A 14,536-nucleotide genomic window follows, 5' to 3' on the forward strand; every position below is an offset into this window, starting at 1 on the left:
CGAGCCAACATGACGGACGCTCTCTAAAAGCGCTCCTGCCCAACGTGACCATTATCCTGGGAAATCCTCACTTATTCCCATATAGACAGTCCAGGTCCATCCCACAAACACCGGGGAGACCTGCGGCAGGACCGGTCTCCTCGCTGGAGTGAAGCCCCCTTACAAACGCTCTAAACCGTGAGGGGCGCTCCCGGGCGGATTGGAGCCTAGCTGATGGATGCGACTGCATTCAGTTATTGCTGAGGCCTGGTAGAGGAAAGACGGCTGAGGCCCTGTCTCGGCAACCGACCTACAGTGTGGTGAGATTGTGCCGCTTCGGGGCTGGTGGGCGTTCCGGCCGGCCCCATGCCACTGCTGGAGGCGGGCCGCTCCGGCTGTGGCGCCGATCATCCGGACCACTTCCAGGGGACTGCCTTCCCGACTGTGGGGCTGAGCGGGGTCCACAGGCCTCCGGGACATCTTAATACTCCAGGTGGGGAGATTTAGTGCCACCCCCCGGTAGTCTGCCGGGCGGAGGAGCTAGCGCCCAGCGACGTGCGCCACAGGATGCCTTCAGCAACATTAGAGGTTGTGGTGACACAGAGGTGTTTTATTGAATCGGGTGTGGCCCCTAGGCCCGAGAGTGTGCGGCCCCTGATGCCTGCCTGTAAGTTCAATAGAATTACCTCCTGGCGGCGGATCATGCTTAGTGGCAGACTGATCTTCCTGGGCCCCTAGAAGCCTTACTACTGCGGACGACCTGGCCACGGCTGTTTATATACATGGCCCCTGCGGGGTGTGGCGCGCCTGGGGCTGGGCGGACCCTCGGTGCGGTCTTTGTGTGATCAAGCTTGTGGTGGTGAAGCGAACACTGCGGTGGGGCACACGAGGTGAGTGATTGCTGTTCCCGATCCAGATCCGGGGGCCCCATCTGCATTTTCTGACTGAGATAGACAGTTCCAGCTGGGATATTCCTGTCAAGGCTGAGGGCTGTAGATGTTCGGGTGATGTGGAGCCCATCGGATCAAAGCATCATCGGGGTGTGGACGGGGGAGCACAGACCGGTCCCAATCTGGCCCCGCTGCAGCTACTTTACCATATAACTGTCGAACTACCACTGGAGAGGAAGTGGAAAGCGGCTGGGGGTTGGTGGTCCGGCAAGTGTGATCCTCCTTTAGGGTCCACCGCAGGTCAGTCTTAAGTGGCGGAAGCGGCCGGGATACCCCTGGTGCAGCTTGCTGCTTGGGGCGGGTCGAGCCTGTAAGGTCCGACTCCCGGTTGTCTCTCCCACGCACTTGGGTGGCCCCGCCTGCTGGCTATTACCCGAGTGGACAGACTATTGTTGGCTGTGTCCATCTTCATTACCAACATGACAAAAGATAAAACAACTGCGCCATCCACGAAACAGAGCACCCTAGACCAATATACTACCACCCCTGCCGGTGCAGTGGCAGGATCAGACACGGGAGGTCCAGTACCGAATAACACAGCTCTGCTGGCTACAATCACACAGTCACGGAACATGTTGGATGCCAGGATCAGCGCCATGGGTGTGGAGGTCTCCTTTCTCCGCCAGGATCTACACAATGCGGTGGATCGGATCACCGAAGCGGAAACTCGAGTGTCAGGCGTGGAGGACACAATCACAACTCTGCAGCAAAAAGTCAGTTGCCTCATGGACATCACCCAGGAACTTGCCGCACACGTGGAGGATGCGGACGGCTGTGCGCGACGTAACAACCTACGTTTCGTGGGATTTCCCAAGGGCTGTGAGGGGACCTCAGCAACCAAATTTATGTTGCAAATGCTGCGCCCCCTTATGTCGGAGGGTTCCCGCTCCACATGTTTCTTCGTGGAGCAAGCCCACAGAGCCCTGGCGGCGAGGCCTCTCCACGGGGCGCAGCCCAATCCGGTCATTGCCAAGCTCTTAAATTACATGGACAGGGACGCGATCCTTCAGTTCACCCGGAACCACAGAGACAAGTTGATTCATGACTCACAAACCATCATGATCTTCCTGTAATATACGTGCCTTGTGCAACAACAGCGTCAATCCTGCGCCACCTTGTTTAAGCCCAATAAACCGCCACCACTGGAATCAGACTCCTCCCAGAACACTAGACAGAATGTCTAAACAAGCATTGGCATAGCCAATAGGTCTCGCCTTTGGAACCTTATTAGTGGTTAGCTATGCAACAGTTGATGTTGTTGCGCCAAGGATATTGTGCTGCATAACTAAATACTTATAAGGTCCCAAAAGCGAGACCTATTGGCTATGCCAAAGCTTGCTCTAAAATGTTTTTGTTCCTCAGAGATAGAGAAATCTTGCATTACTTTTTCCGCTAAGGTCCCTGCAGATGGCAAACCAAAGTCAGCTGCCAGCTGAACAAGCTTAACTGCTTGCTCTTTGTTACCACTCTGCTTGGTGCAGTTCAAAAACTCAACCCTCACTTCGTTGTTGGGTACTCTATTACATTTTTTGAAGAGTTCCAGCATTTTCCAAGCTTCCTCTGTTCTTCCAGCCCTTGAAAGCAAAGTGGCAGTATTGGCCAAACAACTGCTTGTCCGCGCCATGGGCGCTCGCCTCTTGTCTCTGATCTCATATGCAGCTTTTATAACAAGAGCAGTATCAGCAAATGCAGCCTGGATCTCTGGAGTATGTCTGTCCCTTGCCATCAATGACACAGAATCAGCAAATGCAGCCTGGATCTCTGGAGTATGTCTGTCCCTTGCCATCAATGACACAGTATCAGCAAATGCAGCCTGGATCTCTGGAGTATGTCTGTCCCTTGCCATCAATGACAACACTTCTTCCACTGAATCGCGTGTGGTGCATGGGAACCTAAAACACCTTCATACTGATACTGGGGTTGGTGTTGGGACACTTTGGCTGTGATGAATATAAACGTTTTAAGTAATGCTGAATCCCTAAAAACAAGAGTGTTAATGAGACTATGTAATGGCATTTATGTTTCTCTTCGTTGAGTTGTTTATGTTGTTGTGAAAGGCAACGTAATGCTATATTAAAGAAATGAAAAAGAAAAAATGAAAACTTTTTGGTAAACTAAGAGGTCGCTTTTCTACAGTTTTAAAATAATGGACACGAACACCATATACAAACAGAAGTACATACATTACACCGTTTGTGTAGCAGAGAAACGCGTGAGATACCTGTAACAATTATAAACTATGGCGGAGCATAGGCGTAAAATAAGCATAGTTCACACGTGTTTTCCAATACTTTGTGAAATGCCCTGTAGCCATATACTTAACCCCGATCAGAGAGCTCCACTTCTTCTCCATATCACATCCACAAATATAAACTGCCTGTGCAATCTATTTCCCGGATAGTGTTTCATCATGAGCTCGCGGCAGGCTGCCGTTTCTCGAGTCCCTGCTAGGTTTGGTCAGCGCACTGGCATCAAGGATATTGCTATCCGAATCCGAGGTATAACTAATGGCTGTATAGACCATTTATTACCCATGTGTGTCCCATGTAGTGTTCTAAGTGCGAGCTTCCAAACATTCTGGAATGAGGCACACGTGCAGAAGGTGCACAGTTGGAACGGAGAACAGGCGGAGTGGAGGCAGCTCAGAAGAGGTTCCTATTTGAACAAAGCCTTTAATAATTTGAATACATTCAAACTCACAGTTACTGAGGAAGCAATTCACTGCGTCCGGATTCGTTTGTGTGCACACCGTTTTCCACCATCGATCTAACATCCCACCTCTTGTGGAAAATAGAAGTAAAGGTGACAATAAATCTAGTGCACTAAACTGATTGACGCAGTTCACAAAGATCTGAGCCAGTGGGATTCTGAAAGACGCGTTTTGTGACTAGTTAAAACCATAGGACCCTGCAAGAAATCTGATGTGCTTTGGTTGACACTGTGGGGTGGGCACTTAATGGTAGCCATAGCATTTACTGGCACCGAATGGGAATTTTGCAACATATCTTGTGTTCTGAACATTTGACCGGAGTTAAGCCTTTTTTCCATGATTACTATTTATCTGTGCAGGGAAGATGAAAGGAGGTGGAGTCTAGGGTTTATTTATCATCTCAGCTGAGCGCCAGAGACAGCCACAACTGACATGTGGGAGGGGGGGGAGAAGTGGGGAGGGGGCGCCTCAGGCCAGAAAGCGAGGCTTGAAGAACGTTGCGTTCCGAAGCTCACAAACAGTTGAACAATAGACGGGTTGCACGCATAAGAAATATGTAAACAATAACACTAATAATGCGGCTTAGAAATGCTGGGGAAGCTGTAACGAAAACAAAAACAAAAACTTCACCTCTCGCCGAAAGAAAAGCTGCTGCTGCTTGTATTTTGCAAAAGTAAGCCTTCGCTAGCAAGCAAACACCAATGTAAATGACGGTGTAGCTGTAGGTGAAAGTAAAACATTGCCTGGAAGTAAATGGCAAAGTAAAGCAAGCTTCTGTGTAACTCTGCTGCCTATATCTATAACGAGATAAATGATTTCGGCAAACATCTAGTAGTTTATAATAACGTTATTGCTACATAGTGTAAATAAGATGGTTGTAGAACGGAGGTGGGGGGAGATCTGTAGCTAAAATGAAAATAAAACAAGCTTTGGCAACGCGGCCGAAAGTGAAAGTGATCGCAATCGCGATTACGATCGCGTGCAACGGAGGGCGCGCGTGCACGTTCACGTGCACTGTAGCTTTAGGCCAGGCAGCACTTTGAAAAAGCCTGTTTACAAAATGTCTCGGCCAGATCAGCGCAAGCGCTGAATCAGGCGAGACCTAAACCGATTGAGGTCCAATTGGCGCTCCCACACACCGGAAGAATACCCTTAATTCATCATATTGTATTACTTTTACTCTTCTCCCATATATTTTTCTTACTTTTTCTGCTATTGCATGTGGGACAATGATGTAGGAATGTGGCCTTAATGCCAAGATCGGCTCATGTGGGGAACTAAAGGTAACGGTCGGCCTCAAGAATCCCACTTAACGTCCTAGAGACGATGATTGGGAGGGTGGGGTTCCCAGGGATCCGTTGGGGTCCCGGGAGTGCCCCCACCACGACAGCTACTTCAAGTTCTCTGAAGTATTGGGGTGGGGGAGGGGGAACGGGATGTTCATTTTAAATAAGGTTTGTTTATTGGTGACTAGGCACAGACATATGTACCTGCCTGACCTCACACGCTTCGCACCTACATATTGTTACGCCTAAGTAATAATTGAGAATAGTCATGCAAATGGCTCACTCTGGTGAGATCAACATTATGACCTGGAATTTGCGGGGGATGTTAGATAAAATTAGGCAGGCGGAGTGTTCAAACAAGCCAAAAGATTGGATGTAGACGTATTGCTTATGCATGAGACACACATGATGGGGAACTGATCCCCGTGTTTGGCACGATACGAATTCAACCAAATATATCATTCTGGATTCACCCGGGTATCTCGCGGCACAGCTATCATAATCCACCGCAGGATCCCTTTTATACGCACAAAGACCTGGTGAGACCCAGGGGGTCGGGATACCGTAGCAGCAGTTACATTATACAGGGAGCCCTTGGTTTTGGGCAGTTTTTATGCCCCCCCACTATGTCCCACCTTCGTGGAAAGAGTCATACGCTATGGGGTGCCTTGGCGGGCGGCCTCTTGCTAATGGGAGGTGATTGGAATTACATCATGCAACCCACAGATAGATAGCGCAATGGCGCACATGACCGCACCACAAATGCATACAAGCTACATTTTCTAGCATCCTCCCTGGGTGGTCTGATGCATAGAGAGCCTCCCATCCCACTGACACTGCATGTGCCTTATTTTCACCCATACGGGGGACCCTTTCTCGCTTAAACTAGATTTTCCTTCCATTGCTTTATGTCCACCGGGGCGCCTCCGCCATTTTTCTCCCGCGGGGTCACTCTGACCATTTCCCTGATGACACTCAAACTGTATATGGGACCCCATCGATCCTGATTCTGATGGCGTATGTCACCCTGGCACTTGAGTGACCCTGAGTATGTGACAACCCTTCATCAAGCTGTCACAAAATACTTTGTACATAACACAGACTTAACGCCTTTGGGAATAATTCTATGGGAGGCCTTGAAACCCACCATACTCGGGGTTGATAACAGTTATCGTGCCGGGCCTAAACTGCACCGCCTTGCACAGGTGGTGGACCTGGAGTCTCGCCAGCAAGCTCTCGAGGATAAGATGCAGACAGGCGGGGAAATTTGGGCCCGCCGTCAGCTCCTCTTCTTGTAACAAATTAATCAATTACTCACAAATGAAGTGCAGCAGGTGTGGCGGGTGACCCAACACAGAATCTACCAATGGGGTGAGAAATTGAGCAAGACCTTGCATCGCTTATGCCAAGCAACACAAGCACAGACCCCAACAACGGTACTGTGGGCTATGATGGTACTCTCGGCGCTAAACCCCAAGCACTGGCTCAAGTATTTGCTGAGTACTAAACTGGCTTGTATAGGAAAAGTGAAACTATATCTTCAGACCTAATTAGAGAATTCCTACACAATATACTGCCCAAGCCAGTCTCAAATATTGTACGCGACTAATTGGATGCACCCATTACGATAGACAAGCTCACCACTGCTCTCTAAGCTATGCGCCCAGGTAGGGCCCCTGGTTCAAATGGGTTCTAGAGTGAATTTCTTAGGGGGTGCATCTCCCAGATGAGCCCCCACCTGCTGAGGACCCAACAAGACACCCTTGAACAAGAGATTCTCCCGCTGGATTGGCGTCATGCCGAGATTGTGTTCTTTCTAAAACCAGGGCTTCTCCCTGACGACCCATCTTCATATTTCCCCATCTCCCCATTAAACCTAGAAGCCAAACTTCTGGGTACAATCCTTGCAAACCGCCTCCTGCCACACATATCAGAACTTGTCCAGTCGGCTATATGCCATAACGGTCTACGCGCCACAACATCCGGGGGGTATTCAACGCCCTTGCCATGGTACCAAGGCTTGGACGACCCGCAGGTTCTACTTGGCCCGAAATTCCTAGCATATGCCCCCCTCCTATATACTGATCTCTGTGCCTCTGTGCGAGTGACTGGTGCTTTATCATCCCCATTACCCATCGGCAGGGCACGCAACAGGGGTGTCCACTATCCCCGCTCCTGTTTGCTCTCGCTATAGAACCCTTAGCAATATGGATGCAGCGAGACGCCTTAGTCTGAGATTTTAATTGGTCCCAAGAGGTGTCAGACAAGATTGCATTGTACGCAGAAAACGTCCTGTTTTTTTTACAGACCCTGGGTACTCTGGATATCACAGATCCTTAGAGTGTTTGGGGAAACATCGGCCCTTTGCACGAATCCGGCTAAATCCATATTATTCCCGTTCTGCGGCGCTCAGGGACAGGACACATGGGCTTCAGAGTTGACACTCGCATCTGGCGGTTTTCAATATTTGGGTATTTTCATATCATCTGACCAGTCAACGTCATGGATGCAAAACATAAACCCCCTCATACCCAAGATTAAAGACAAGGTGCGGGCTTGGTCCCCACTGCCCCTATGCCTCTACGGTAGGTCTGCCATCTTCAAAATGGTGTTGCTGCTGAAGATTCTACACCATCTACAAAATTACCCCATGACATTCCCCAATTGTGGTTCACACATATAAACACTATCCTCAGCAGCTTCCTATGGAGAGGCGGGGCTACACGTGTTGCGCTGCGAATATATGTACTCAATCCACCAATTGTGGCGGGATTACAGCCGCTGACTTTTTCACTTACTATTCCGCTTCCCACCTTCTTAACATCAGCGATTTGTGGTATAATTCCCAAATAGATCCTGCTTTTGCGGTTGAGAGAATCACGATGGATGCCCTGCCATTGCTAAGCTTACTATATAGTCGCAACCGCTTAAATCAATACTCCCGCCACCAAGGTAGTGATTCAGCTATGGAAACAAGCAGTCCGACAGATGGGATGGGAGGGGCGGTTAACACAAACAACCCCATTATGGTCGGGGACATACTTACGACAAATGGGGACGTTATCCGGATTTCGCACTTGGGATCGTATTGGTATCTCCACATTAGGTGATGTAATGAAGGAAACAATCCTTAAATCCTTCCAGCAAATGCAGGAGGAATTTCACCTTCACCGTAATCAGTTCTAAAAATATTTACAAATGAGGCACACCCTGACCCCATACATAGGAACAGTTACAGACCTCCCAGAATTCAATCCACTGGAAGGACGACTATTAATGGGATATATAGGCACACACAAGATCAGGCAAATATATCAAACTACTGTAACACAAAACAATACAACAATAGATTCACTTCGACAAAAATGGGAAAGTGATATACCAAACTTATCCGATGAGATTGGACGGAGGCACTTGTGAGTCCTCGCGGTCCCGCAATAGCATCTTGCTACCGCCTAATCCAATTCAAATCCCTTCATCTGGCCTATTTCACCAGACACCGCCTTCTGCGCATGGGTGCTATTTCCTTACAGATATGTCTCAGGTGTAACCAGGATCCGGGTACTTTCCTACATACAGTATGGAGCTGCTGCACCCTCCAACCTTTCTGGTACAAAATCCTGCCTTTTACTAGCCTGGTATATTCTGGTTGATCCCAAATTAGTGCTACTCCACAGCACAGATGAAATAGGCGGTAATAGGTACAAACAACACCTTCTATTTCTAAGGCTTACGCTGGCCAAGTGGGACATTGCCCAACATTGGAAGAGTACCACTCCACCATCCTCGGGAAAGTGGGAAAAGGCCCTAGACTGGTGCATGGGCATGGAGTTGGCAGTGTTCCAGGCACAAAGTTGCCCACAGAAGTATAGGAAAATATGGCAATGATGGGCAAATTATAGAGGTTAGACCTGCCAATGATGGAATCATCAGACTCTCTCATAATACAGATAACAATCTAAACTTTTCTCTATGCACTAAACAGAACCATTCCGTTAGACAAATGTGTAAATTGCTGGGCGGGGCGGAAGAGAGTGGGGGTGCTGGATCTGTGCTGGTTTTGTTATGGTTTATTGTTCAATTTTCTTTTCCTTCCTTTTTGGTTATAATATACCTATTTGGTCCAGAAAAACAATTGCCTTGTATTCCCATTCATGTATGGCCCCCTTGGGCCGCTATTGTACCAAATACAAAAATTGAATACAATTTGTTTACAAAAAAGATGCTCACTCTGACTCAGGTCATGTCTGCCCTCGACCAAGAAGACTGGATGGTAGCGTTGGACCTGCAAGATGGGTATTTTCATATCCCCATCCATCCCGGTAGCAGGCGTTACCTGCGGTTCAAGGTAGGCCACACGCACTTTCAGTTTACCGTGCTCCTCTTCAGTCTTACCAGTGCCCCTAGTGTGTTCACCAAGGTGATGGCGGTTGTTGCTGATCATCTGAACAGGTTAGGGGTGTCAGTCTTCCCCTACCTTGATGAGTGGCTGTTGAAGGCGTCTTCGGCCCAGGCAGGCATCTCCCACCTTCAGACTACGGTGGACCTCCTGCATTCGCTGGGATTCTCCATAAACTTGTCAAAGTCACACCTGACCCATTCTCAGACTGTCCCTTTCATCAGAGCTGTTCTGGACACAGTTTAGTTTCGGGCCTATCCTCCCGAGCAGCGAGTCCAGGATATTTAGGTTATGATTCCGATGTTTCAGCCTCTATCCTGGATTTCGGTGAGACTGAATCTGAGCCTGTTGGGCCTCATGGCCTCCTGCATCCTGTTGGTAAAGCATGCCATGTGGTGATTGCAGTCTCTGCAGAGGGAACTGAAGTTCCAATGGGCAGAGTATTCAGGATATCTCACTGACATCGTCAAGATCTCGGAAGGAACTGCGAGAGATCTGCAGTGGTGGTTGACGAACCTCGATTGGGTCTATGGCAGACCCCTTTGCCTTCCCCAACCAGATCTCACAGTTGTGACAGCAGTGCTTAATTTGTAAAATATTACGTACAAGTGCTCAAATTTTTGTAGGAGGCCACACCCACTCCCCGGCTTCACCCACTTCCTCCACTGGCTCCACCCACTTACTATATTGGCTCCACCCACATCTCTAACTGACACTGGCACTGAAAGCCAGATGTAATACCCAATCTGAATTTGTTAATAAAATCAAGGCAAGCGCACAAAAGAGACTGGATGTCATAACTTTTGGAATTGCAGATAATGAACCTTTTCAGACCATGAAAGGCCTCACTACAAAGTAATGCTGGAATTACTATCTACTTCTCTTATGTTTTGTTTCTCCCCAGGCATGATTTTCAAATAACACCCAAAACTACCCCGGACCATTCTATTAGAAGAAGAAAGTACCAAACCTTACACACTTCTCAATTCTTTTGCTCTGATAATTTGCAGAATTTGCATTTGACTGATTTATGGACATCTTGTTACCCAAAAATATATGGTATTATAGAGCTGAGAGGTACGAGCCCACTATGAAGGCATCTATCACATGAAGAATATTGGACTCTTTAAGATGCACATTATGCACCTCTCTGGCATATGCACTGCCGGTAACTGATTCAAGTACATTATTCAGTCCTGTAATATGCCCAATATGGACATCTAAAAACTCTGAATATATACCATATCAGGTCTCTAAAATGTGCATACATCATATGCTCATGTAAAATGTAGTGTCACAGATATGCCTATAGCATACAATGCAGACCCTTTGTATTTGCACAGTATGTAATGCTGTAGTATGGTATCTGAAAATAACACTTTTCAGATGTGCAGATGACTTTAAGCATTACAGTGCATATAATGGAGGTCTGCAAATGTTACATACCCGAGTCAGAAATGTCCACTTGTGCAGGCTTCTGTTTGGTTGGCGAGGTCTTAATCCTGGGAAAGGAAAAAGACCTCTGGGGCCCACTACATTGGCCTATCGAGATGGGTGCCCTCCCGCGGCCTTCTAGCCATGTTCGTAACCTGGGCGTCTATGTTGATGACTCTCTGTCCTGGCATGACCAATCCGTCAGGGTCACGGCCATATGTCTTACCATCTTAAAATGGCTTCGAAAAATCATTTGGATGCTACCTATAGCCACCCAAAAAACAGTGGTCCATGCCCTTATAACCTCACGATTGGACTACGGTAATGTCCTTTTCTAGGTGCTAACAAGGCTGTGACCCACAGACTTCAGTTGGTGCAGAACTCTGCAGCTAGACTACTTTGCAGAGTTCCCAGAGCTACTCATATCTCTGGCTATCTCCTTGATCTTCACTGGCTCAGAGTGGAAAACCGCATAAAGTTCAAAGCTCTGAGCTTTATGTTTAAGATCAAATGGGGCTCAGCACCACCTTATCTGCATTCTCTCGTCTGCCCCTATATCCCCACTCGCCATCTTCGATCCTCAACTCTTGAAAAATTTACGGTTCCACGCTTCAAACTCGCCAGGATGGGTGGAAGGTCCTTCTCTTATCTCGGCCCCACCCTCTGGAACAATCTTCCTCCCGCTATCCGCAAAGAAACCAATTACACTAGCTTCCGCAGATCCATTAAGACCTGGCTGTTCAACCAGTAATTCCATTCTTGCTTCTACTATTTTGTACTCAGTCCGTCCAGGCGCCGGGAAACCCTTTTTGGGTAGCTGTTGCACCATACAAATTCAATTATAAATAAATAAATATTATATATGGCAAGATGTGAAAGCCTATACACATCATATGAGCAGCTGATATTTGCCAACTACCACATGCCTCTGGCATATACATATTAAATAGCCAGCTGATATTAGCCCAGTGCTTCAAACCTTTGGAACATGCATTTTTTGTGCACAAGAGTGCCCAGTAATACAGGCTTCAGGCATAGGCACGTTATGTGATCAAGGAACATTTATCCAAATTTTAAATGTGCTTACATTAATATTCAGGGATTATGACTCGTGTTTTCAACATTCAATGCAGCAGCAGCACACTAATATTGCTGCAAATAATCTCTGTAACGCCCTCCCATTTCTCATTTGAGAGGTACTGCTTTGGTCTAAAAGAAACTTTTTTATAGAAGTTACATGAAACATAAAAACAGCATGCCTCTCCAAACTGTCCATAATAGACTCTCACATATCACCCACATTAAAAAGGAAAACGGTATTTACAACAATCTGTTTAAAAAAGAATTAGTCATGGTAATCAGGGCAGGACTCTCTGCAGAACAGAGCTAGCTTTATAAGGAGGCCCCTGAAAGGCTGGGGCCCAAGGCATGGGCCCTCTTTGCTCATGCCTTAAAACGCCTCCACTGCTGGGTAGGCCAAGGGTTTCTGACTTTGTAGGTGTAGTGCTGCTGAAAGATCTTCAACAACATGTGCACCAGAAAGGGTACCTGAAAGTACAACTAAGGTAAGAGGATACACAGATGTGTACAGCGAAAGAAAAAGCAAAACACAAAGCTAAATGGAAGGAGGGAACATGGATTGAAGGGAGTCAGAAAGGGATGGAATGAAAAAAAGGAGACAGAATAAGTGGATACAAACGAGGTGGAAGCATAGAATGCGATTAGAGACAAAGAACAAGCGAGAGAGAAGATAGAGCCTGAAAGAGAGAGACAAACATGAGGAAGAGAAAGAAATCAAAGTAATGAGATGGATGAAGACAGAGCGAGTGAGCGAGTGCTATGAAGGGTGCAAGCAAAGGAGAGAGACAGAGACATATGGGAGAAAGAGGATCTAAAAAGAGGGAAATGGAGTACATATGTTGAAAAAAATGAAAGTTGGGGATAGTTAAGCTGGGACAGAAAGACATATAGACAAGAGTGGATGGACAGGCAAAGTAAAGAAGGGGCAGAAACACAGGAATGGAGGCGGAAATTTATTTTGCCAATAACAACATTTTTGTAAAGAATATTGATGCCCTCTTTGCTCCGATGGAATGCTGGTTAAAGAAAACAATGATGCTCATGACGTGGTGCGCTCTGGTTCTGATGGATACATCTGCCAGTGGATTCCTCACCTTGTGATTCCTCACCTTGTGAATATCCCCTGCGCCAGCATTCCACGGAACTTTTCTTCCCCAGCATTCCACGTCGACGTGGGCGACGTCACAATGCATCGGCTCCGCACGCGACTCCGTACGACGTCACCGGAGCCATAAGAAGCCCACGTCGGCGTGATGACGTCAGTTCCCTTTTTTCCGCGCCGTCGACGCGCAACGGTTTTTTCCCAGTGCTCTCTAGATACTTTGTAGTCTAGTGGTGTATTTTTGTTAAAATCGGTATGTCTTCGACGAGGAAGTCGGGCTTTAAGCCCTGTAGGAAGTGCGGAGGCCTGATGTCCATGACGGATCCGCATCAGAACTGTTTGTGGTGTCTTTCCTCTGATCATGACGTGGATGAGTGCGGGTGCTGTAGGAGCATGAATCCTAAAGCGCTGAAGGAGAGGAAGACCAAACTCTTCATGAAGAAGATCGGTGAGGAGAAGAGAGGGAGAAAAAAGGAGAAGTCCAGGCGAGAGTCTTCGACTTCGAGGTCGTCGAAGTCGAAGAAGCACCATAAGAAGAGGAAGCATTCTTCTCGGCGTCGGTCCTCGAAGTCTAAGAGGTCGAGGTCGGCTTCGCCTCGTCGACGTCAGAGCAAGGTCTTGTCTCCTTCGCCTTCTCCTGATAAGTCTCCGAAGTCTCCCTCGCCGAAGCGGACTCCAGCTCGTTCCCCGACGCCATCACCGGCGCTGTCCAAGGCTTCGACTCCGGGTCGGGTGGAATCTGATGTGCATTTGGATGAGCAGGAGCAGGAAGAGTCTGTTCCGGTGCCTGGTCACTCCGCGGCTCCGGTGGAGGATTCTGAGGAGCCGACGCCGGTGACTCCACAGGAGGATACAGGGGCAGTTCCTTATCCCCAATTCCCGGCTCCAGGTACGGATCCTTCGGGATTTCTGAATGCCATGTATGGCATTTTTCAGAGAGCATCCTTCCCATCCGGAGCACCAGCAGGTCCCGTGGGTCCGATGGCGTTTTCTCTGGGAGTGCCGCAGCAATACGCTCAGGCTCCTTTTCTGCCTTTTATGCCGATGGCGCCTTCTTGGCAGTTTCCGGCGCCGGTTGGGAATCCGGCTCGACCTCGGATGGATCGTCATTCTTCGGAGCCTTCTCTGACGCCGAGGCCGACTCCATCGATGCCGCATCCGGCGCCGCCGACTCCACCTGTGGCGCCTCCGACGCCGGTGCCTTTGGCTCCACCGACGCCGTGTACGACGTCGACGACGCCGGCTTCCCAGATCCGTTCGAGGCGAGAGGCCCAAAGGGTTTTGGAGGAAGAAAGATATCGGGCTGAGGTGGAAGAAGGTGAAGTCGACTCTTCTTCGGATGAGTTTGGAGGTATAGAGGTAGCAAGTGGTTTGGATACCACCCCGGAGTGGGAGCATGCTTCTGCAAGGTCTTCTCCACCACAGGAATTGGCGCCCTACCACGTTGTGATCAAGAAGGCCGCAGAGTTGTTAGATCTGCAGCTGCCCTCTGTGGAGTACAAGTCCAATCTGCTTACAGAGGTGTTGCACTCTCCGACGTCGGCTTCGGAGCCTTTGTTACCTTTCAATGAGGCTCTCTTGGAACCAGTGTTGGAG

At 48.4% G+C, this 14,536-nt stretch overlaps 1 protein-coding gene across 1 annotated transcript in view; it reads left to right on the forward strand.

Annotated features, from left to right (window-relative positions):
- The window catches only part of LOC146784224 (myoferlin-like), a 3,625,175-nt gene that overhangs the window by 175,604 nt on the left and 3,435,035 nt on the right, over positions 1-14,536 (forward strand). The window lies entirely within an intron of this gene.

This window comes from Triturus cristatus, chromosome 11 (genome assembly GCF_964204655.1).
Source record: "Triturus cristatus chromosome 11, aTriCri1.1, whole genome shotgun sequence".
Taxonomy (NCBI): domain Eukaryota; kingdom Metazoa; phylum Chordata; class Amphibia; order Caudata; family Salamandridae; genus Triturus; species Triturus cristatus.